Raw genomic sequence first — 26156 nt, forward strand, 5'->3', positions numbered from 1 at the left:
ATGAACTTAATGAGTCTCTTAGTAAAAGAAATTCTTAAAATGAGCATCCTAAAGAGCCCTTAATTTGGCCTAAATTGTCTCTTGATCCTAAGCAGAAGTAAAAAGAAAGAAAGAATACAAACTTTTTATGAATAAAGAACGTCATTAAGAAGGGATCACCCTTGACTTTTATTTGCGTGTACGATTTGAAAAGAAAAAACGTAAATTTTGTAAAGATTGGAAAGATTTTCTGAGAGCTTTCGTGGTCCCCATAGGGGAAATTACATTTGAAAAAAAAAGGGTTGCAAAAAAGAAATATAATATAAAATAACCTCAATAAAGAAACAATCGCAAAAATTTCCTGCCCTTCAATCTCTATAATTCGCAGTTTCGAAGAATTCGACTGAAACACGAGGAAAAATAAAAAGGAATCGTGGCGGAATCTTTTACCCCTCAATTTAGTCAGTCTGGGGTACCCGGGGGGGGGGAGGATGACTTGCTAAGGCTTAAAGGAAAAAAGGGCCTTGGCTAGCGAGAATGGGGAGGAGAGTGAAATCTAATAATACAACTGGTACCCGCTATTTTCTTAGCTGTCATTTCTCCGTTCAACTCTTTTATTTTCCTTTATTCCGCCACGGAATTTCCTTCTTTCCAGACTTATTCTCGCACACGCTAAAAGAAACTGAGTGTAGACTATGTAGGAGAACCGCTCTTCCCGCGCGTTGGTTTCTGTCGTTTTAACCCTTAAAAATGCTTGGGGTTTCAGGGTATCGTTATTTCGTTCAAATCGGACGATATTTTCACGACACTTTCATCTCAAATGTGATTCAATTGAAAATATTAAACTAATAAGTTTAGCTGTATAGTCCTTTGAGATGAGACTTAAATTGTTAATTCAAATCAAACGTTTATATGGTTGTCCGCAACGCCATCTTGTTTCTCCAAGCCACGTACGTCACTGTGTATTTCCCTGGGCATATTTTCCTACGTTTTCCTTCTTTTCCAACTCGACAGGGATCCCGAAAAGGAAAAAAAGGAGCTTTTTTAAAAAAAAAGAGCTAAGGCCTAACTTTGAAATAAAAGGAAGGGGTTAAAGTTGGGAGGCTCGCTTAGGCTTAGCTCTATATAAGGCGCATTGGCTCGATACTGGCGAGTTTATTACGCGCTTCAACGGGGCCTGCCTGTCGTTGACAGGAAAGTCTTGTACCCTCCTCATTGGGTCGCCCGGAGGTCGCACCACCCTTGTCCCTCATCTCACCCCAAACGCTAACTTCCTGAAATAGAAGTTGCCAAAAACTCACTTGTCACAGATTCCACTTGAAATAAAAAAGGAGGCTAACTTTTTTGGACCCTGCCGAAATTTTACTTTTATTTTATTTTTTTTTTCTCTCTGTAAATTTCCTATTTTTTCGAGTCACTTTGGATCTTAGCTTCCCAAAGGAAACCAGTTTTTTTTCCTTTGGAAAATGTGGGAGGGCTTTAAGTTCACTTTATTATGACGCGACTGGTTTTTGTTCTTTCACTTTTTTTTTGTATTCCTTGGCCATTTAAGCCTTGTTTGAAGTATAGTTCTTATCCCAAAGAGTAGCGGCAATAAACCTTCGCTCTAAATATGGTTTCGATAGAAAGGATCCATTGATGTGTAAATAATGGTTTTTATATGTGGTGCAATAAATAGGGCGCAATTAGGCTTAAAATTTAAAATAATAATAATGATAGTTAAGGCTTGCATGAGTTCTGATAATTATGTAGTAGATCAAATCCAATTAGCAAAATTCAACATTTTAAAACTCGCCTTTTAATTATGAATTTTTTGGTCTATTTCTTAGAGGTGGAGGGAAATGAAATATTATGAGCGAATTATGATAAAAATACTCAAATTATATCATCAAAAATGTTTTAAAACTAATTATTTCCACATCAAAACTTATAGGAATAAATTTCTCATTAAATTCGGATAATTTATGCCATTTTAATGACTCGGTCTCCTACCTAACCCTTAACCCTTGCTTCAAGCCCGGACCTATATAGTATCGATTTAGTTTTCTCTTAAATATAAACCTTAAACTCTAGCCCACGTAAGCATCCTTTTAACTCATTTAATATTAATTTATGCACCTTCTTTTTGAGGGGTAACTTTCAAAGAGAATCTTGGAATACGAAAAGAACGAAGCAAAAAAAAGTGCCCTTAACCTTGGCAATGATACGTGAGATTGAATGTAAATCGGGCTTTAGAAACAAAAGGACCTAAGTCTGAATCTTACCAAGCCTTAATATTTAAGATATATTAACTATAAAAGTATGTAGGAGATGTTCAAAGGCGTATCACTTCTCGCCGCACGAGGGTGTAGCTGCGTAATCAGTTGTAAATTTAACGGAGATTTTTATGACGCTGATAAAAAATACATAACTTTTTTTCATGCACCCAGAAAACGATGGGGCCAGAGAACGGTAACATCCATTCCCGCAAAATGTTGAATTTAAAAATCTCTTCTCTTTTTTAAAGGGAATGTGAATTTGGTAATAATTATTTGTTTTGAATTCCGGAAAAATTAATCGATTGATTTAGTACATAATTTGTACTTACACAGCACTTATTTTTTCTCATTATTCTAAAAAAGCATGTCTTACGAATTGCAATCATGTATACATCTATAACTTTACAGAAGGTTTACAAGAAAATATCGAAATTAAGGCCTCAGTCTGAAGCAGAGAATTTTAGAGTAAAATTTATATTATATTAGAAGCAAACTGCTATTTTACCATACTCTAATAATTAATACTAATTAAAAGATTCTATTCAGTCTCACTTTAACGAAATCTACACCATACTTTTTCTCCGGAAGCATTTTAGGGCGATATTTTCTATGAAGGTACACTTTAGACACTATACCATGATCTCTAGACTCCAGAGGAGGGCTGCAGTCAAGCGTAAGTCCTACGTAAAAGGTCGTTTGAACCCCCATGCAACTTAATGTTCCTATATCCATCCCAAAGCCGGTATATAGTACTGCCTTTAATCTATTCCCGCGAGATCCCTTTGAAAGTTGCTTATTTTTCCGGGGATAACCAGTAGATAGAAAAGAAGCTCAAGAGGTACGTTTCTCGTCCCTGTTTTCTCACATCTTCCCGCCTTCTCCTTCATTGTAAATCTTGGGACGTACACTATTCACCTTACTCGCCAAGTGTAATAAAGAGAAGTGGTCAGATTTTTCTCTTCTTGTATACCTGAAGTCCTTAGAGAAAACTAAGAATGTTGTAAAGCCGGTATTTATATAGAAAACTGCGAGGAAAAATACTCACGGTTTGGTAATCAAGCGCCTTATACCTATAAAGGCTAGTTTTAGTTTTTACCCGTATACTAGTTACAATACATAGTTGCAAAATTTCAAGCCTGCTTGGTTCAATCGAAAAGGTTTCTCTACTATATAAGAATAATTTTGAACAAAAATTTATACAAGTGCTACTTAATTGGAGTCATTTTACCACATATAATTCGCGAATATACGCAGCTCAAGTAGGGATTTATTCTCAGATCTCGGTCTGAAGCGGTATTATACACAGGAAATAGCTAATTTACATCGATATTTGATCGATTACTATTAATAATTCGCAACTCTAGGGCTTTGATTCCGTGATTTATTCCGTAAATCAGATAATCACGATTTAAGTCCACGTATTATATAACTCCTCTCACTTATTTCAGCGAGATGAGCCTTAAAAAGGGTTTGTTTAGTGATTCGTAGCGTGTTATTATGAATTCTTGGTTTTGTACTACTTAGGGGAGATTACAATTAAAATCAGTCGATAGAATATGTTTCTAAAACTAAACCCTAGTTGAGAGAGAGAGAGAGAGAGAGAAACCGGATAAAAGACCCGAGTTTTCAGAAACGTTCATATTAGTTTACGTACCACACGAGAAAGAGTGTATAAGATCTAGAGAAACGTGCTCGTTTTGTTCAGATTTAAATAAGAAAAGAAAATCTCAGGTCCTTACGTTAATTCTAACGATTAATTCAGTTTCTCCACTGGTCGGTAAAAGGCTTTGTATGTACCAGCAGAAGCTAGGTTTCCCGGTCTACAGTGCGGTGGCTAGTGAAGCCGAGATCCAGGCAACCGAGGAAATGAAACAAAGGACATTTCGGTAACAATCCACCAACCGGAAAACCAAGAACCAAAACGACAAAAAGAAAAACAAAAAGAGAAAAACACCCGGAACAATTTTCGGGGGGAAACCATCACGCGCGGAACAAAGCGCGCCTTACGCTTTTGGAATTAAAGAACAAACATATATATAACAATCAAGAAAAATTCACTACATACATAAACAGAATTATAATGAAAGTCTTAATGTTAGAATCTTAACCATAAGTATATGAATGCCTTATAAGTTATGGTCGGAAGTGTTTCGTCTGACTTGTTGTTGAAAGTTAACCTATCTCTGGTGAGGCGCTCTCAATGAAAGATGAAATTGAAACCAGGGATGGAAATAAGCCAACATTTTTAAGGAAAACTTGTCTAATAACACCCCCCTCGTAATATTCTAAAAAGATATCGGACACTGTCTTGCCATGTACTTATTTGAGTTATTTCTGTCTGTGCTTGAAATACATCTATTCCCATCTCTAGCCACTAGACCAGTAAATTTATACGAAAAATTCAATCCTCTCTCCTGGAAAAGCAATAATTCTGAAGGCGCGGTTTAAATAGCTCCATACACAAAATGTCTAACCCCCCTTTCGATATCCGTCTTTCAAGTTGCCGAGCAGACAAATTAGGGTTAAAAGAGACTTCTAAATTGGAAACTCGACCTTTTTCTTCCTTTTCCTTAAAACTCGTGTATATTTTAAAAGTCTTTCAGGAGAGGGGATAAAAAGAGGAAGAAAGTTCAAACCCTGCAGTAGCTAGGTTCGAATCAATCGTTAAAAAAGCAACGTTGAAAGCCGCTACCTAAATCGAGGCGGGCGTTCCGACAGGCAAACCGAAACGAACCGTTTTAATATTCGCTCGTAAAGCGCCAAGTAAAGTTCCCTAAACCTTTTCCAGAGCCATGAACAGACTGAATACGAACGACACTGAACAAACCAAAAGTTGAAACGGAAACTTTCTAAGGAAACCTCTTATTTTCTGGAGTTTAGTTTCAAAGGATCATTTCTTATACATGAATTTAATTTTAGATACACTTACGTCTTGCCTCGCTTATCCTGGAGATATTACAGTATAGGTGTCTTTATCGCCTTGTTAAACTGGAAAGAAATTAGATATTCTATTTCTTCCTTTTTTTTTCTTTGCTTTTGAGATTTTTTATTACTTGGCGAATTTCGGAAAGAAAAAGAATTTTGCTTTAATTTGAAAGCTTTTTGGGTTTCAGGTTTTTACTTTCTTAAAAAAAAAGAGTACCTAAGATGTAGCGCTACACTTAGCGTAACTCGGTGTAACCCAAAATTGCAACGTAGCTAGGAATTTTCGAAGCAAAGACATATATTTTTCAAAGAAATTTAATGCGAAAAATTCTCAAATTCTTCCTGATCAAGAGTAAATCAAGATGGAGTACAATAAACAACGAATTCAGTTTTTTTACGGCTTAAGACGTGGGTGATTATTTTGGAGACGATTTACGAGTGTCGATGCAATCGTGTGAATTTGGAGCATTCGATGAGTGATTTGTTGATTCAGAGAAATGAGAGAGCAAATTTTATTGCAGTGTTAAATTTCGATCATTCGCTTCTTGATTTGCTTGGCTTTTAACTACGCCTACCAAAGAAATCGGGATATGTTTTTTCAGCGTCAAGTAGCGGCACTATTAAGAACTATCTACCACACTGGTTCTACTTACCCTTGTTGTCGCTTTCCTTCGCACCAGGATGGTTTTGTTTGAAAATGGTGAAATTAGATTACATAAAAAAACCACCTTGTTTTATTGTTATTTGGACAACGAGTAAAAACTTGATATCCCTTGCCACTAAAGGGGAATATAGACAATATAGAGGCGAAATTGGTGTTACGTTAGGGCCTTCTAGGTCTAGGGCTAGCTTAGGTTTTCATGGGCCTCTGGAATGTTGATGGCTTGGGCAAAACTCGTTTAAAAAGCTTTCTCGCCTTTTCTCCATGGGACCGAACCTTCTTTCAGTTTCTCCATCTAGAGAGAGAGTTCAAAACTATTTTCATCTCAAGATTAAAGCTCGTGCAAAGGCTAGGAGAATGGTATTACCTTGCCTTAGGGTTTCGTCTAACCGTGGTACAATCTTAGCTCTAAAAATCTGTCATAAAGGGTTGGATCTGGGCCAAAAATGATCGATCATTCAGAGCCACCTTCTGACTTTTACTGGCATTAGGGATATGATAGACAATCTGACCCGAATTTTTTTTAGACCTATTTCCCTGAACGCACCACCTTTTTATTTCTTTTTTTTTACTACTAAACTCGAATGCATCGACATCAGGTAAATGAATTCTCTAACAGGGGTACGATGTATTTACAAATTAACACTGTCAATAGTAAGTTCTAGTACTGGGAGGGTTTGTCTGAAAGAGCTTTCGACAAATACCACTAACACAACATCTTTTGTCGTTTCCCAGTTTTACATTATTGTGATAACGTTACACGCCTGCATTTGAAACTGGAATGTAAACAATTAAAATTGTGTCATGACCAATTTGGACAATTTAATATAATTAATGAAGTAAAGAACTTGGCATCCTTATTAGTGTTAACTGAGATTTATTTGTATAATTTTTCATCGTGAAAGGAAGGGAATCTAACCATGCACTCTAAAATAAATAACCCGCACTTTATTTTCCTTTTAAACAGCGTTGGAAAGAGGGCGTATAGCGACTGTTGATTTTTACAAAAAAAAAAAAAAAATCTTTCATGGCCTAATTGTTATCGTTGTTTACTTTTTTCGCTACTTAATTGATGAAATGGATTTTGTTCTTAATTATCTTCATAAATTGTCGATTTTCAGCAAGGCGCTTGCTCCCGTTCATCGTGGCGAAATTACTCAATTATACGCTCGTAGAATTGATTAACCAAGCTAGGTTAGCTTAGCTATCGTCCAAGGTCTAATACCTTATCTACGCGTAAATATGTCAAGCGTTTGTTCACCTCCTCTTTCCCCTCTTCACCCTGTAAAGCCGTTACGTCAGTCTACGACCTCGGGGCGATCTATTTTATCAAAACCACCGTTTTCAATATGTAAATGTTGTGTATGTAGTAAGCTTAATCGTTGTTTGGGCCCGGAGCACCGTTAAAAGTCATTGCGGTAAACGCAAAACGAGACTCGTGTTTGCATGGATATTTTTAACCCACTATGATGACTTTAATCGCTTTATATAACTGTTGTTTCGTAAGTAAAGCGTAGATACTTTAATTTTTAATTTAATTTAAATTAAATTGTTTCTATAACCACAGGGATAGATTTAATTTTAGAAGTAGGAATGAAGAATGGTTAGTATTTACTTCAGTCCGACTCATAGCCCAGTATAGAGCCCTCCCTCCAACTCGTAATGAAAAGTTTAAATCATCTTATTGGCTCACTTAAACTACGTTTTGATAACGTTGCTGACGGGGACGGCGAAAAATACGTAATTCGCCTTTACCTCTGTCGCTATGACCCGCCTCTTCTTTCATACCCCTCCGTCCCGTGGAAGGGGAGGTCCGGGACTTTGACGCGCGCCCACATTACTCTGTTCTCCATTCCTACTTCTAAAATTAAATCTATCCCTGATAACCATACGAGTAAGTTTGCCCGTAATACGATATATCTTAATTTTAAACGTGTATTTTACTTTAAAAGGTTTATTTCCATTTATTATTGTTTTTAAATTTTATGATGCAGTATTCCCACTTAATCTTCTTTGGTCAAAATGGAAGAAAGGGACAACTTTCTAAGATATTTATTAAAGAAAATCCAAGTACGGTGACGCGACGCCGACGGTACATTTACTATTTTATAAAAACAAGTATTTTAAAAAAGGTATCTAATTTAAGAGAGCTTAAATAAATCCCCTGAAATTTAAATGCCAGACTGAATTGAATATTTAAATTTTAAATTAAAACGATTGTATAGAAAACATCGGCTAAATTCAATGACAAAAATACACTAAACATTTTCTTTTCGAAGCCACCGCAATTCGAATTTTTTTATTTATTCTTTAGAAGCTCATATATAATGCTATAGACTAGGCTAATTTAATTTCCAAATACCCAGACATTCAATCCTTTAATCCCTTAGTCTCCCTTGCAAAACATCGCCAAACCCATATAGTGTGAGGCAAACTAGAAAGTTAAAAATATAGGAAGTGACAAAATGACTTTTATCGATATTGCAATAAATGTAAATTAGCCTGAGACCTGAAATAAAAAACCTCGAAAAAAAATGACAAAAATCTAAAAAAAAAAGGTGGGAAGTATAGGAAAAAAATTTCCATTTTCATTTGATTTTTATGGGAAATAGGATAGGATTCTCTAGATTTGCTCATTTTCAACAAAAGTGCTAAAATAGAACAATGAGACTTTGTAATGTAAGTGGGGGTAGAATGAAAGCGAGGAGAAATTTCCCCTAAATGTCGCCGAAATTTGTGTTCAAAAGAAAGGGGTATAATCCTCGACATATTCGAGATTCAACGTTTAACAAATGACAATGCTAGAAAGAAAGCATTTCGAGTATTAGTCCATTTTTCTTATTACCCCCCTTTCGCTTCATTCATCAAGTCCGATTTGTCGTCGAAGAAGATTATCCGTGATAAGACCCGTAATGCGAGATAACTAGAGTTTTGTAATTGGTTAGGGTTGGCATTTCTCTGTATTGTTCGTATTTCCATCGTTATTGTTTTATTCACACGAGCATCGCGAATGTGTTAGAAAAATAAGAATCGATGTGTAGAATATGTCTGTGGTAATTTGTCGCTTTGGGCCTTGGCTTTCTTTTTGGACAGGGGGAATTTAATATTGCCATTCTTGACTTTAATAATGATTGTACCATCCAACTCCGATCCCCTTCGCCCCTTCAATGCCCGTTCGGAACGGTGGAGCCAGCCCATACAGTTGGAGAATAGCTCCGGATGTTTTTGTTACTGGTTCCACTTTCTCTTCCTGAAATACGCGGGGCCCCCAGGCTCTAGCTAGCTGAGACCATGCCATCCTGTCCATCCACCAATTACTCTGTAGAGGGACCCTGCTCTTAAAATCGCTGGATGACTGTTCCGACATCGCATAAGTACTTACTCATTTGCAGATCCCCATAAGTCTACTTAAAATCTGTTTAAATCAAGTGAATTCCCGGAAATTTACCGCTAATCATTAAAAGAACAGAAAGATACCCTCTTTCTTTGGGCTCGCTTTTTGTTACTATGGTGGTCCCTCTACCATGTCCTTAGTCCAAAATTGGGATCAGGCCGCGAAAGCGAGAGAAAAATAGCGGGAGTGGGCACATGCCCAATGCCCCCTCTCCACCCTTGGGCCTTGTCTCGGCCATTCTTTACAAACGAAATGAGAATAGACTAATGAGAAAATCAATTTTTGGCCGTGTTGGTACTGAAATGAAGGACGTGCAGAGGCTATCCATAGATGTTGCCAGCGTTTTCACGCCTGGTGAACTAGAGGCTATTTCTGGTATAAGCCTTTAGGTTTACGCTCCCGTTTCTTCTTCCATCGACCCAATACTCTCGCATTTCTAAAAGATTATTCTGAAATTAAATTCTTGGAACTCCTTGATACTATTTTTTCCGCCAAGTTATTTTTTTTTTTTTTTGGATCCAAGTCTTTACACTCAGGTTGCGCTATTGGACTAGATTTGAAAACGTTTGGGGCTTTCTTTCAGCGAACGTGTACTGTACTTTTGTTCAGTTTCTTTTTATTTTATTTTATTAAAGGTTTAATTTTTCTTAAACTTTTTCCATGGGCGAGTTTTGAGAATGCGAGTTTTTCCTTTTTTTTTGGGGTTTGGAATTTTTGGGATGTTGTTATCAGTTAGTATAGGATTAAAGTATTAAAGTTTACGCTTGAGCCAACAGTAGATGTTTTTTTTTAATTTAAACTTTAAATATTCAAATGTCAATACCATACCATAGACTCTTTACAGAAGTGTAGTTTTATGGTATAACGATTTTACTTGCGGGTATAAATCGTTTCAAATGGAATAACGCTTGTTTCTTGGGTTAAATTCGTTCATGGCTCACTAATTTTCACAAAACAGAGCTACTCGTAAAATATATAGTGACAATAACTATTCATTATCTATTGTGACGATTAATCAAGTATAGATGCTGCCACGACTCGATAACTTATTCATTGACCCCTGTTAAATTTAAATCTTACTATATCGCAATGTTCCGGTGATATAGTTGCAAGAACAGTATACCGTAACTTCAAACCTAAAATACAGAGAGTCAGATTATAAAACGCCCGTAGGCGTTTGTGGTTTTGCCTATTCATCGAGTTTCATTGTAAATTGGAGAACTATTCTCTCTCTCTCGGGACAATCGAGGGTTTACATAAAGCCGAGCTGTATATAAGAGCTATAGATCTCGTTAGATATGTTAAACTTCTGGAAACTGGTGAAGGGAAAGAGGAAACGCGTATTTCGCTTATAGATTACGTATACCGTTTGCTGAGCTTGATTTTACATAAATAGACCAAACGTCCCTTACCTCTCTCTCTACGTCTATTCTTTATAGCGTCCTTTATGATGAACCATAAAAATAAAACGCCTTTACGCCAAACATTTTCCACCAAAACCTTATATGTTGACTTTACGTTAATAGCAGGCCATCAGTCCCGTAAAAACGCAAATTACTATTTAAAATGTGTAGTTACGAAGAACGAGTAACATTGTGCCATATTGTGGGGAAGTGACACGTGAAGAATGTTGTTACAACATTTGGATTAGGCTTAGCTATTTGGCACTAGGTTTAAGAAAATGTTTATTAATTCCTATAGAAATTTTAAACGAATCCTATGGATTTCGTACACGAACCTTGTTGAGAACAGTTTCAAAATATTGACCACCATTTTACTCTCACTTTAAAAATTATCATATTTTTTATCTAAATGTTTAGATGGTATTTTTTTCCTTTTTTCTTTTGAAAAGGCCATTTTGACGACCCTGCAGGGAAATATTCCATTTATAGCATCGTGCGTGGTGTGGTTTAGGGCCAGGGCAAGATAACGTTCCTAGCTGCTGGAATACATTTATACATCTACCGTCTATATCTTCTTTTCATATGTTCCTACTTTTATAACTTACACCCTTAACACTAAGGAGGAAGAAAGGAGATAGGTATAGACAAATAGGTAAAAAGAAAAGACCATTTCTCAAGAAATTCGTGCACTTCCAGCAAGCCTTCGTTTCTAAAAACGCGAACGATATACGTTGGTTCCGTAGGTTTAACGTTTTTAAACCCGCGGAGGAACTATGGTGTTTAGTTTATTGCTTTGATGGATTATGACTGGTTGAACGTTAACTCTATAACACTTATTGAAAAACATTGGATTCTGGAGAATAGTCCAATAAAGTTATAGAAAATCTGCCTATTTTGAAGTTTTTTTAAACCTTTATAAAGAGATCAGTTTAAAGTGATGTTAAAAAATAGAGGCCTGTCGATCTTGTTCATTTTATGAGAAGTAAAGAGAACTCTTATTTTATTTTCTCAGCTTTTCTTTCTTTTGCAGAAATTCTTTTCATCTTTGCGCTGTAAAAAGAAATCAATATTAACAGCTAACCCACGCACGCAGCTCGGGTGTAAATACTAAAGCGAAGAATGTTTGAAAGTATTCCAAACACTACGGCAAAAATACATATGAATTATTAGAACTAAATTTAGTTCCGCGCGAAATATTTTCATCTATTCTTACGCTGTTCCATTTTTCAAAGGAATACGGACCCGAAAATTGAAAAGCTGCTTTTATTTTCTTTTTTAAAAAAAAATACCTTTAACTCCTTTTTTAAAATATACGAAAATACAGAAATTGTTTTTAATTCGATGAAGAAAATTGTCTACGCTATAAATGTTACAAACCCAAATACAGTTAAAGTCGGTCAAAGGTATCTAGGCGAAATTACGCTTAGGTCCAGTGAAAACGATTGACCCAATAGAACACGTAAGAAAAATTACATCATGTCATGATGAAGCTCACGTACCACTATAAATTTAATTTGTAGTAGATATAGAGGTTAGTTTTCCTTTTTTGTTTTGGAGAACAAAAATTGGGAAAATTGGAGAAATCTATCGTGGTTGCCTGTTGGTTGGAATGCGGCCATAGGAAGGTGGCCACCTACGAGATGAAAGTTAGAGATAGCTTAGATCAGAAAAAAGAGAGAGAAAAGACATCGAGCTCGGTTAGAGAATAGGGAGCTTCGGGTTATAATCGAGGACTTGTTGAAGCGAGAAATTAAATTGGTTCAGAGCGAAGAGCTATTTTATGACGATCAGAAGCAACAGAAGGGGGGACTAACCAACGCTCCCCCTGAAAAACCTTTCACGAACGGTCCGGCTTTCTTTCAATTCAATCTTGTTTGCCACTTATAGGCTACGTATCTTGGCATTCAGTTTAAGATTGGTCTGAAATAACACCGTCATCCACACCTTCTTAAACAGTTTAGCAATAAGAAAATTTTATCCTATCTTAGAATGTAACTGAAGGTAAACTCTTATATTTCTTTTCCAATACAGACATATTTGTTGTTTCATCCCCTTTTCTCCTCTTTTTTTCTTTTGGAAAAACTTACATTACGATATTAGAAAAGGTTATTGTCAGTTGTTGTAAAGAAGGCGTATCATTGCCATCTTATCTTTACTTAACACATTTTGAAAAGTTTCGTTTTCTTATCCCCTATTGTATCAAAGGATACGTATTACATATGATATCTTAATGGTATTTTATCAAGGAAGTCGAAACGTTAGGTCCTAGGAATTGACGTAACATGACTTAATTGCTAAAAGAATTCAATATTTCATTCAAACTAAATTGTCCAAAGATAAATAAACCGTTTTTATTCTAATCTAGCCTAATCTCAAAGAATGTTTTCCATAAGGTCCTGGTTGACTAATCATCAACTCCAAGCCCAAACCGTGGAAGCCGAAACGCTGACTAAGCCAACTGCATGAAATGTTTAGCCCACGGATTGGTAACTTTTTTTATTAAGCTCAACTTATTTTGCAGTCCCACGCCAAATTCACGCAACGAGACGTACTTGTGTATATATATGCCAACAAATTAAAGACCATTCGTATGGTAGTCGAGACCATAGTCGCACGCAGTTTGCTGGCCCGGTCGTTTCCTGTCCCTTTTCATACATCTCCTCGCCCATTTCCTTCCGTATCTTTCAGGGCACGTAAGGGGTGACCCTTTTTTCCCTTTACGATTACGACTCTGGCACCCATGAAGAAGTCTTTACCTTTTTCAACGAGCGTTCGAGCTGCTCGAGCACTCTAATCGAGCAAAGCGCATACCAAAGTCAGTTGACACACACACACACTCTCCCCAAGATCGTAAAAAGATAGAGACCCAAAAATCTGTGACTATAGTAAATCGTGTGAGGTTTTTCAAGTCCTTACCTTTTCACACAGTGTAGGTGACAATTAAAGACTGGTAGATTAGTTATTCCAAGGTAACTATTATTGCAGGACTCTGGGAATTCTTGTGGTGCCACGATGATATTTAGCGATGTGGACATTAATTTACTAGAGTATTCGCCCACGATATAAGTATCATCCTTACACAGAGGAATTGGAGAGAGGAATTCCCATTGTCATGTCTATATTATCTTGAGATTAAAGTTAGTTTACTTATTGTTCGCAATTAATCGCAAAGACAGTACTTTTCCTGTCTTACAGCAGCAATTAGGTATTATTGTTTTTGCTCCAGCGAAACTAGTATGGTTATTGTCTTTGCTGAAAGCAGAATTTTTATACGGTCCTTTAGTTTCATTGTCTGTGATGTTTCACCAAGGGTTTTTTTTACCTCCTGAAAAATGACTTTTCTGTTTTTGGTGCGTTCAATCTCTTTGATGCTTATGACTTTGCTTGTTAACGAGGAACTCGGTTGATAGCGCCCTCTGAAACTAGCACGATCTTTATTAATTCTTGTTTTTTATTTTTTGACTCCTTTGGTAATGGTCAGCCGAAAGAACGCAATTAACTCTTTGAGTCTAGAGAATGAAAAAAAAAGAGAGAAAAAGGCTCGAATTTGGCCATTACCTGCTCGCTAATGATGAGATTATAAGTTAAAGGCCTTCACTAATTATTATTTCGGGTCTCCTTTGAGAAATAAAACCTTTCTTATAGCCCATGAGTAGCTTGGAAGCGACCAAAATTTCAATGGAAAAGTTGGTATTTCGCTGAATGTGAATGGCTGTTGCAACGCCACTCAAAAGGGATAAATTTTTATCTCGATTCATCAAGTTCATTTTTTTTACTTTAACGTCTGACACGTTGGCATTTATTTTTATTGATATCTCTAATTCGTAACTGCGGACCATCCCGGTTCAGTTCATTTTGCGGTAATGTAGTCGAGCAGTGAAGAGGTAGATGTATAAAAGCATGATAAGAGTTAGATTTTGGGTGCGTTTTTTTCGCCAATATTCAAATTCGCATAGATTAATCGTTAGAATTTTCGAATAATCTTCGGTTTCCACAAGAAGTTATATCAGTATCTCAGAGAGAAGGTATAAGATGCCTTTGTATTCGCGCGCCATAGTCCCATTCCCCCTTTCAAAATACAAGGGGGGACGTAAAAGGAGGCCGGGCTATTTCGCCTCTCCTCAGTCGGAAAATATGACTGTAATTTTCGTCACTCGCGTCGTCGCGCTGACGTGAGTTTTCAAGAACCAATGAGATGCTGGTTGTAATTTAGAGACGGGGATTGACTCCGGACCTACGTTTGGACTGGAGATAAAGCTGGAAATCTGGCGAATTTATACCTTCTCTCTGAGATACTAGATATAACTTCTTGGTTTCCATTAACATAGCGTTCTTACATCACCAGACTGAAAATATCCTTTCAACGCGTGTACCAATATTTATTCCTTACAGCACAAATGCTGAAGAAAAACAAACAGATTTCCATAGTCAATATAAATATTATCTCGCAATATTTTCTTTTATTAGAACAGAGATTTTCTCCGCAATTTCTAATAAAAACTCAAAAATAAATAAACATACAATTCCTAGGCCTAGAAACGAAATACCTTAAATATTTCCTAGATTAAAGAGCAAAAAACCTTTCTTTGTTTACATCCAAGAGAATATAACTGAAAACAAATTAAATTTCCCAGCTCTGATAAACATACGCCATACAAAAGCTGCAAGTTTTCTTTTTTTTATTATTTCATATGCATATGTATATGTATATGTATACGAACAGAAGATAAATTCAACTGCTACTTCTACGTTAAGTATAATTTAAAAAAGAAAAAAACGCGGGAAAATGTTGAGAAAACTATAGGCGGGAAACCATAGGCGTTATAAAAGTGGAAGGCAAAAAAAAAACCTCCACCATCTTCAGCTAGTTCTTTCGGTGGCATCTTCTTATCAGGAAAGGGGTTGGGGGACGCTCGAGGGTCCTTTCCCCATCCCCCGCAAATGGGATCTGGCCAAGAGCCAATTTTCCGGGATCCTTACTCGACCCGGATAACGCATTATCTCTTTTTCGGGAGGACTCTGGGCTTTTAATCATGCATTTTCTCGACGGCTGTTGAACGGTCTCTTCGGCACTGTTCGCTTCCTCTTTCTCGGTTCTGTCTTAGAACGAACCAGCTTGTTCCCCAAAGACCGCCGGTAAGGGAATTTTCTCTTTAGGTATAAGAGACGAGTTTTAGAAGCCCCGCAACAAGACGATCGAGACACGGAGAGGAAAAGCGGTAACGGATGAGCGCGGAGGAAATATTAATGGAGAGGTATCCAGTTCCAATATTCGACTTTCACTGGAAAGTTCACTCTGCGCCGAATCGAACGAACACGTGATGCAATTAGTTTAGTTGGTTAAAGATTGCGTCAAGGTACAGCGTCTTTAGCGATGATATTAGTTGCATCCAGGGTTACTTCCCATTGAGGAGAGAGTAATTAAAGTAGAAAGAATACACATAAAACTCTTGTTTATTTACGTTTTGAATTTATATATATATATATATAGTTTATTCCGTCTTTTGGCTATTATCCGCGTGTAATCATGGTTGTTTTTATATCGTTTCCAACCTCCGGAAATTGTAACCGTTTGAGAAACTTATCAATCCTTTCATCGAAAAATCTAACCGACTGCTTCTCACTCGAAAAGAGATTGAGTCATTTTCTTTGGGGAAACTTTTGCTGGACGACTTATATAGGTAGAGGAAGATCGAGAGAAAATCTTTGTGTAAAGTAGAAGGGGAAGTAGGTTCAAGTGAAGGAAAACGAGGGTTCAACCGGAACTAAGCTTCACTTCCGGAGATTCGAAGGAAGTATTATAAAAGCCTGCAGGGAAAGCGACCTTCCCGAGAAAAAAAGAGTTTTAAATCTTGGGGTAGGCCCAGTCCGACGCCGCGGTAGTTAACCCGTCTCCCACAATGATGGGCTTATACCCCTCCCCCCTTCACGACCTCACGTGATTTCGAATCTTTCCTTAGGGGAAACGCAGCCTCTTGGAGGGACTTGTGTGGAAACACCGGTTCAGATAATTCCCTAGATTGCCCTGGGCTCTAATCAAGGAAAGGTTACAGCGAAAGGGACTTGCAAAGACCTAAAGAGACCCCCGTACTTTTATTATTTTCTCAGACGGTTATCTTACCATATAGTTGGAAACTACTAAAATTCTACCTATCTGTAGAAGCATTTAGTTCGGAAATAGTGAAATGAACACTTCCGCTTCAGTATTATTATTATTTCTTCGTATTGTCAGTAGTTTATAGGGAACGCTGTGCATTATTGACGCTCACGATAAAATAACTTTTTTTGGGATAATGGAAATTGTTTTAGAACTTCAGTGTAGCTCACTTCTGGTGATGCTGTAATGTTATTGATATTTTCATGTTTATCTACTTTTGGGTTGGAAGACGATAGCTTTGACCCCGTCGTTTGGAAATGTTGACCCTCAGTTTTCCTGGGGGATTATTTTATTTAAGCTAAAGACGCTGTATTTCCTCTCGTCTCTTTACTTATCACTGTACAAACTTAAGAGTCAGTTAGCGCCTTATAAATCATGGCACCTGAAATTTCTACTGGAAATAAGAGAGTAGGTACTTAGCTCTACACAATATTTGCACGTGGTAATGAATTAAAGTTCAAATGATTAATGTTTTCTTATTTATAAACTCTCTTTGTGCTATAATTCGACATCCGACCCTAAAGACTTAACCCTGAGAGAAATTGTGAGAGATGCGGAGTCTTTTTGATGTTTCACTCTGAAACCGTAAAAAGTCTAGTATTAGTCTTAATTATCTGTGGGTTGGGTAACTAAATTAAGTAGAAAACAACGTCTGTTTCGCTCGATGATTTTCCTTAGAATTGTTTACCAGAATTGAGATTCGCTCCTCTCTTTTGGTAACATATGTGGTGAGAGACAAAAGACAAAATTAATACTCTTTTAACATTTTTTGGGAACATATGAAAAGGAATTTTTCCTTATGAAAAAATGTCTGTTTGAAATATGAGTCAAAATTTAGAAATATAATTTAATTTGTATTTTCCAATTGCTTGGATCAACAAAGTACAATGCATATTGGGTAAATCGTGCTATCAGGTGACTGTATTCTTTTAATATGAAAATCAGTTGGATTGTTTTAATTTGCAATACCTGTGTTAAAATTAAGTGACCTTCTTTGCCTCTGTTGTATTTGAAAAGGGGAGTACTCAAACCATTGGCGTCAAATAGCAATGGCGAAGAGTTAGAACTTGATCTAGTTTTTAAATTGAAACTCGGAAATTAGAAAAGCGGGAGAAGGGGGAGGGGCGTGACTGTGTCCGTTCGGGACAACTAATTCAAAGTTGTTGCTGGAATTCCGTCGGCAAACTAAATCAGTTTCTAAGTTTCCGCGATCCTCCCAAAAGCTTAATTGTAATTTTTGAATGTCAAAACGCACTAAGGAACGGTGAAGTTTTAACTGAAGAGTTAACTGGTTTCGCGATTTTCCCCAATTCCCTCTTAATTAAATTCCCGGGTGGTGCCACTCGAGAATACACGCTCCCTATATAATATTATCTCTCTTTAATTGGGAGGAAAATGAGTCCACAACCAAGCCAAGGCCTAAATCCAAGTTACCCTTATACCCAACCAACCCGCTTTGAAATTAACGCTGATGAAAATTTCTAGGCCTATAAATTGCACGCTTATAATTCTATATTTGGAGTTTTCTTCAATTTAAAATAATATTACTCGAGTTCGTGGAAGTTTGTAAGACATTGAAAGGATAATCATTTTAACCATAATAATCGTTTGAACCTCGTGCGGGAATTAGCAATTCACCTTTCGAAAGGAGCACGTTTTTATACGGTTCGATTGATTTATATTAATTGAATTAAATAGTTAATTTAATTTTTAATTTTGTGTCAAATCACGTGAATTACTGATCATCAATACACGAATTTCTGGCATTGATGAATCGATATCTAAAATGGCGTACTGATCGAAACAAAATTTCCAATAGCACCAACACCATGAAGTGCAGTTTTTTACAGTCTTTATTTGAATTACCTTTTATTCGCACCTGAATCCAACCCTTTTACTTTCTTGTTGAGTGTTTTCGATATTTTGCAGTGTTATGGCCTAGTTAGGATGATGTTTTGAGGCTTGAGATGTTGGTTTCTAAATATTCTAGGAAATTTTGCTTTACTTTCAAACATATTTTTGGTTTTTCACTAAGTCTAGACCAATTTTGAATTTCTTTTTAACTTTCGAAAAGTTTCAAACTCCGCCTCATGTTTTTTTATGCACCTAGCCTTCGGCCTTTTCCATGAAATAGTCAACATTACATTCTTTAAATTTTAAGAGAACTTCCTGTTTAAGAATTTAAATCAATTAATAAAAATTCGCGACTTTGACATGGGTCTTTCAATTTAAATTTACACAAATTGAGTGAAGGTTTCGAGTACTAGGATATCGAATATTTCATAAAATGTATAGAGAATGTTCTTTTGATCATCAGGTCTCTGTCGAAAGGACCATAACCTGGGGGCTAACGAAAGTTCTGTGGAATTAATTTCCTTTAAAAGTTATAGGGTACGATAGTACTTGGACTTATTACTAGGAAAGTTATATTTACTTTGAGAAAATAGTGAAAGAGCTTTTCTACTAATTCTATCATAACCCTGTAATATTATCCATAAATATGGGTCGAAAGGATATTTGCCTCTAGAACATATCCTTTATAAAAGGATATTTGGTGTAGGATATGGCAGAAATAAAATCCATCGTCTACTGTGGGCTCCATCTCTATCCGTAACTTGACCAGAGAAGCAGAATTTCCTTGGTTCTAATCCGGTGTTTAGGAGAAACATTTATCCAAGATGGCACTGCAGTCTCTTTAGTTTTGATTTCCCATGGATAATGCCTGATTTTATAGCTTTACGGCAGACTCATACTTATTGAGAAAGGTTAAGGGTTATGTTTCTATATATATATCCCAGTCTCTCTTCGTAAATTCCGGGAATGTTTATTTTAGCAAGTATATGTTATAGTCCAGCATATTCCTCTTCAACCTTTTGAGTGCTTCTAATTTAATTTTCCGCCTGTACATAAAATATTTTGAAAATTAGAACTTTATACTTTCAATGGTAAATATCCAATTTCACATATTGAAACGACAAAAAAAGCCAAATAAAATAATTTTTCAAAATATTTTAGTTTTAGCCCCTGATGGGTAACATTTTCCTGAACATTGGTGTATTGCGTGTTAAACATTTCTACAGGGGTCGTAGGAATAACACGGGTTAGTTTCAGCCTGTAAGCTGGCTTTCCAACTTGAATAATGGTTATCTTTAAATGATTATATCTTTTCATGTAATTAAGTTAGAAGTACCACTAGACATTTGGGCTTTCTTATAACTCGGAAAATGCATCCCGTCCCAGTTCAGTAATCATCATTAGTTTCTTCGTGCCCAAAATTCCTCGCAAAGACTTTTTCTCCTATTATCGTTAGTATTCAAATTTCTACTCCCTTAAATCAAATGCTCCTTCCTCATAAATCCTACAAATAAACAGATAATTAAAATTTTCACTTAAATTGTTACATCAAACACTAATTTAACAAATTGCCGATTTATGAAGTAGCGTTATTTTAACATGTTGATAACCCGTTTAGTTACCATTAATTTCTATCTTTGATGTTACCATTTATCATTCTAAAGTGAATAAAATCACCTTCAGTCTCTCTTTAAAGGAAACATACTCGGCTAATGTTTTTGAGCGACTTGCTCTGAATTTAGCGAGCAAACAAATCGGTATAAAAGTTTACGTAAACTTCAAACATCCTTCGATATATTTACAGCTGATCGGAGAAAGGGTAGAAATTATTATGGAATAAACCCTTTTTTTTCAGTTAGTAGGAGACCCATTTCTAGCCTGTAACTAGGGACATCGCCCACGGTGGTTTTAATGGCAACTATCTAGATGATATTGCATTCTGTACACCATAATATGTCAGTCCACTTTTGTGTGACGACTGAAGACGAAGGTATAATTTAGTGTTGTTCAAACACTGACTCTGTTAAACCCCCCCGCTTCCACTTAATTCAATGTGTTTGTGTGAACGGAATCTCCATCGTTCTAGGTTTCATCTCATCTGGGGCAGCATACGAGGGATGAATTTTACCAGGGTAACGGTTCCATAGGACATGACGCTTGGCGCGTGCGCAAATGTAACTCTCAACTTAATTTGATTTCCTCGAGTTATACCCTTACATCGTTGGACCCAGTGGACAAGAAGGAGTGAGTGGGATGAAAGTTAAGGGCCTTTCTCGGTTTCTGGGGAAAATTATTTAAGCGAAACTTTGTTAAACTCCAATTTCGGGACTTCCTAAATGGTGTCCTTTTTTTTTCCAGCGGTCGGTTTTTGAAAACTTGGAATGGTTTTCATTTATTCCCATGACGAAAAAACAACAACTTCTGGTTTGTTTTTTTAATGGTTGACCAAGTCTGAATTAGCTTAGTAATTAGCCAACTTTTTTGAACAGCTGATTAGCTACAGGGTTTGTCAGTTTTTTTCCTCTACTTTTCTTGGGTGGATTGGAAATTCTCACTTCTACTTCTCACCCGTTCTTCACATCGAAATCTTTGTCAAATTTAGCCTCTCTGCACGAGAGCTCCTTTGAGAAGTGCTGCCAGACTTGTGTAAGATATTTTATGATTCAAACAACATCCTATGATCCAAGAATTGCTAAATTTCAGGAAAATTTAAAAAATGATATAATATGAATGAATGGTTGGTTTCATCCTGCGCAGTTTAGAGACCTTCCGTCCTCTGAAATGTTTATTGTTATTGTTTTTGCCTACTAGGGGGTGTACGTACGTTTATATTAGGGGGCTCGCCCACCCATCCTCCGCACCGGACCGGAAGCAAATGGCGAAAAAACCTCTCGTCGGTACATTCCAGAAATCCTTCCAGCTTGTGATAGATATATTTTATTGCCAGTTGGGGCAAGGTTTGGGGGCTTTACCCCTACCATTTCCTACTAATATATATCGAAACTCTACGGATAGTTTAGCAACCAAGGGGAACCCTGGTAACCTATCGTACGTAATATCCGTACCCAGCGTCATTTGTCCCTAAAGCCAAAGTTGATCTAGGTTCACGATTGAAACGTTACTATTGTCAAGAGACACGGGCCGATTTTGATGGGCGTGGGGAATAGATAGATCTTTTATTTCCGGGCATTGGGCCACGCTCTTGGGGGAAAGACATCAAATACGTAGACCATTTCGACCCCAGAGTCCGAATTATAGTACCATTTTTAAAAATGAATTTAATAACTTGGTTCGAAGGCTGGCACGTAAGTAGCCTTATTGGTAGATTGGATTGGTCCATCGTAAGCGGTAAGATGAAGGTAATTCCCATCAAATTTATATCCCGGCAAGCAATGATGATTCCCTTTTGAAATGGAAAACGCTCCTTATGCCTGTCCCTTTTACGAATGGTAGATGGCCTACTTTAGAATGTTCAGATTGTAAGGCCCCGTAACGTCACTAACAATAATCGTAGCGTATGTTCGGATTTAATTTAAATTATAGAATTATTTATTCAATTATGTAATGAATATTTAGGTCCTTCTATAGAAAGGTGCAGAAATTGTTCTTTTTCAAAATGCAGAACAAAAATATGGAATGATATCGTACCCACATTCTTGCTATCTTAGGTCCAAAGCATATTTTTTTACGTGGCAAACGAGTCATGTGATAATAGATTGAATTCCTGCTTTATCCGATCCATTTTACAAAACTAGACACCGTTAATTTTAAATGGTTTTGACAAGAGTTTTAATTGGCGTTTATGTTAACGCTTAATTAAAAAGGAATTTATTAAATGAAAGCTTCGAATTCATAAATTGTGAAATTGGAAACACGATGCGAACTCTTTCTTGGAATTTTAGACATTTTAGAATTTATAGATCATAATGACCTCGATAATTATTTTCAAAGTAAGGATTCTTAGAGGGTAAGAGCTTTGTACCGGGCTTTGCTTATCAGTCAGTCCTCAACCATCGACGTTCATCCAGTGAATTTAAGATAACATATAAATCATATGAAATATTGATATAAGTTATTATAGACCAACGTTAACAACTTGTGAAACGAAGCAATATCAGACAGGCGTACTGAACGCTTTCTAAAAAAATCAACCAATTTTAGTCGAATTTGGTCTCCGAAGTTTAGTTTACAGTGCTATCGCTTGCTCGAGTTATTTGACAAACATAGGAGATATGTTCAGATTCCATTCATGGCACTCTAGGGCATATCTTAAAGCCTACTATAACCTCGTTGGGTCTGTGCTAAATCAAACCAGACTGTTAGACTTAACAGCAATTGCACGTATGCACAGTTAAAACGAGTTATTCAAGAGTGTACTACTATTATAAACTGTCCATCCATGGCTTCATACATCACGTCAGGCGCGTGAGAGGCGAGAGCAGTCTAGACTAAGGTTTAGGGGAGGCCATAGCTCCCTTCAGCACTTTGCAGTCCCAACCAATCAATCATTACTTGCTGCGAATATAAATTGATGCGTGAATATACAGAAATCTTCTCAATGCAAGCTCGCCCTAGATACTTTCCAGGGTATACCTACCTTTTATGAAACTCGAAACCAAACTTTTCCCGCGAATCGGTATCAATATAAAACTTGAGACTCTTGAATGAGATTTTTGGGGCTTACCAAGGCAATCCGAAACTATGGAATTAGCAAATCAAGTGAGTGTAAGAAACTAAACCTTTCACTATAACCCTCGTCTGTTTCATCGGGGGCGGGATGAACCAGAGCGAAAGTCAGGTTGAAATTAGGCAAGCTCTCGAGGGGCTAATTACTTTTCTATTCCCTATACACCGATTACGGTTTACGCGTAATCATTGTAGCACTGTCAGGAGGGTAAGAATTTTAAACATTACGCGTAGTCTCTTTAGTGCAGGAAAAGAGTAGCTTGTACACCGATTGCGCTGAGTGACTGGCCCCTCGCATGATCGCCTCCTACGCCGCTTTCGTGAGGAATTGAATCAACGCGTCAGACTAGTGAGTGATTTCGGTTCATTCCGAGAAGAGAGGAAGTTCGACATAGACCATCTTAGATAATCTCATTAAAAACTTTCTTTCGAGATTTACTAGTCAATTACTACTTAGTATAACTTACTATTTAGTCTATACATACTTTAAATTGATTCACTCTTTATATTATTGAAATATGAATTTTTGAAAGATTGTTTACAACAAGTACATTTGAGATTGCTATAGCACAAAACCCCAGTGAAACATAACTCATAACTCCTTATATGTTTAAATAAGCCTTTGTTCTTTTCCAAAACCTTGAAACGTATAGTTTTGTATGCGCAATGAGCTCCTGAAATGAATTTTTAGAAATAGTATACGTGGTTCTTCCTATATGTATAATTTGTCCACTGAGAGACAGCGAATGAAGTCTGTATGTGTAGGTTATTTAAACCTTTGGGAAAAGTAGATTGCCACTGGTTAAAGCACGGTACGTCTTTTCCCTGTGGAAGATCTATCTCATAACCCTTTCGCGTTATTACCAGAGTGTTCTGTATTCCAAGAGAGTGCTGTTTAGAGAGAGTATTTGTTCATAGTCGCGGTGGCCATCATCTGTCTTTCCCGCGTTAAGTAGGTCGCCTAGCTAGCTGGCTTTTCCGCAAATAACCTGTGTGTTACCTTATGGTGTTATCTCCAACCCGAGTTTGCATCGAATAACCTTTTAGAATCTTCGCTATCTCTGTGTAATGTCAACGCAATTTACACGCGAGTCATAAGCCAACGAAAATCAGGGCTTCGTTTGATGTTCTCGTGGCATTCTTAGCTTGGCTTTCGGCTGCTCGTAAGTGTACCCTTTCCTATAATCATTAGTTACCCCGAAAATTCGTCGGTCCAAAGCTAGGTTACGTAATAAATCTTTGACACATGTCGAGATAAATGTGTAAGTTTTACAATATATGTATATAGTTTACCTGTAAATACAGTTGGTCCTGTTCAATTTTGACCTTTCTTAAGCCAACTATATTTATAAATATAGGAAAGGAACAGATCTTTTATTTAATTTAAAGTCTTTTGAGATTAGTTCCAAGTCGGGACCATATTTTTCTCCTGGAAACGTCTCTGCCCTTCGCTAGATAGTATATATTAATTAATTATCTAATTCCGGCCTTGTCAATCTAGCTACCCATCCAAAATGGAATGGTTGACGTGAGAAATTATTCGGTTGATGAAGAATGGTATGGCATTTTCACTATGACAACATCAAACCTGGAAGGTTAATTTAATACTTGGATGACGTGTCTATATATAGACGTTGTTTTCACGGCTCTAGAATTGTATTATCATGATCGGTTTCCATAGTTTTGCATTAGGCTTAACAATTTGTTTGGAGAAGGCCATGACTTGCAAATTTCATATGGTTAGGGTTATCCTAAAATCGACAGTAAAGAAATCATGGATGTTCCAAGTGGAAAAAGCCTTTCTACCATCTGCCACGCAACTCTTGAATAATGTTGTTTGCAAGACAGTATTTACCGTTAATCTCTACACATTTTAAAGCAAAGGCTTAAGGTTTACTTAAATAATGGTTTGCTGTATAGCACGTCTTCTCTCATAAGCGTAAAAATATTTTGCTTCGCAGATAAGAACTATGAACCACTCTTACGCTCGTTGAAAAGCTTTGGAAAATGAGGCAATCATACAGACTGGCAACATAGTCGGGCTCCCATACGCCGGTGATGACGTAATTATGAAAATTTAATTACGCTCGCGGAAGTTAAACAGAAGCCTCATGCAGAAATAATTAGCCGCGGGTAATTAGTTTTTCAGGTTATTCATCATGGTCCGAGGCTTAGCCGTCCTTCTTTCTCCTTCCCCTCACACCCCCGATGTTTATCGTTAGTCTTTTTTAATTAGGCCTTTCATTCGTCAAGAACGTGTTCATTGTTCAACTTCTTTAAATCCACGCTTGTACTCACTAATCACGTGGTTACAAATCTCAGAGTTGAAAATTCAAATTTAATCACACTGAAATTAGAATCCCTCCATTTTGTGTTGTGATACAATTTCAATATTCCCATAATCAGTTGCGAAATTTTACGACACAATGGATGATTTGCCAAGATTGCTCCTCACGCATGCTGTATCATAAGTCAGTAAAGTCTTCGTAAGTCTGAATGCGTGACGGATTAATGTTTTCCAAATGTAAGAGGAGACTAAAAATATCGGGACTTAGAAGCTTCATTTGCAAAGTTTTCCAGTGATAATTAAAAATTTAGCTTTCTGGAATGACGTATGTTGGAAAGAATTACAGTTGTATACTTTTATATGCTTATGCCCTTATATATATGGAATGGTTTCAATCAATGAATTTAAGACCAAGTGAAGCGTAGTGATACAAGATGTTTCTATCTGATTAGGGGAATGAAGTCGTCAGGGGTGTCAATGACCCCCCACTCGCTCTCCTTTTCCGTTCACCAATACATTGCACCCTAGACCAGAAAGAGTTACTAACGCTTG

The 26156-nt window shown here is 36.8% G+C and overlaps 1 protein-coding gene and 1 long non-coding RNA gene across 2 annotated transcripts in view; one reads left to right on the forward strand and one right to left on the reverse strand.

The window, feature by feature from the left end:
* Positions 1-26156, forward strand: part of LOC149661373 (neural cell adhesion molecule 2-like) — a 107208-nt gene that overhangs the window by 55377 nt on the left and 25675 nt on the right. The gene's annotated exons all lie outside the window — the stretch shown is intronic.
* LOC149661374 (uncharacterized) lies at positions 5464-6112 on the reverse strand. The gene is made up of 2 exons (XR_016369089.1): positions 5816-6112; positions 5464-5733 (listed from the first exon to the last, which is right to left on the reverse strand). It is a non-coding gene; the product is annotated as an uncharacterized LOC149661374 (long non-coding RNA).

Source organism: Phalangium opilio, unplaced genomic scaffold (assembly GCF_054372755.1).
Source record: "Phalangium opilio isolate 3A_F unplaced genomic scaffold, DU_Popi_V2 ptg000070l_1, whole genome shotgun sequence".
NCBI lineage: Eukaryota > Metazoa > Arthropoda > Arachnida > Opiliones > Phalangiidae > Phalangium > Phalangium opilio.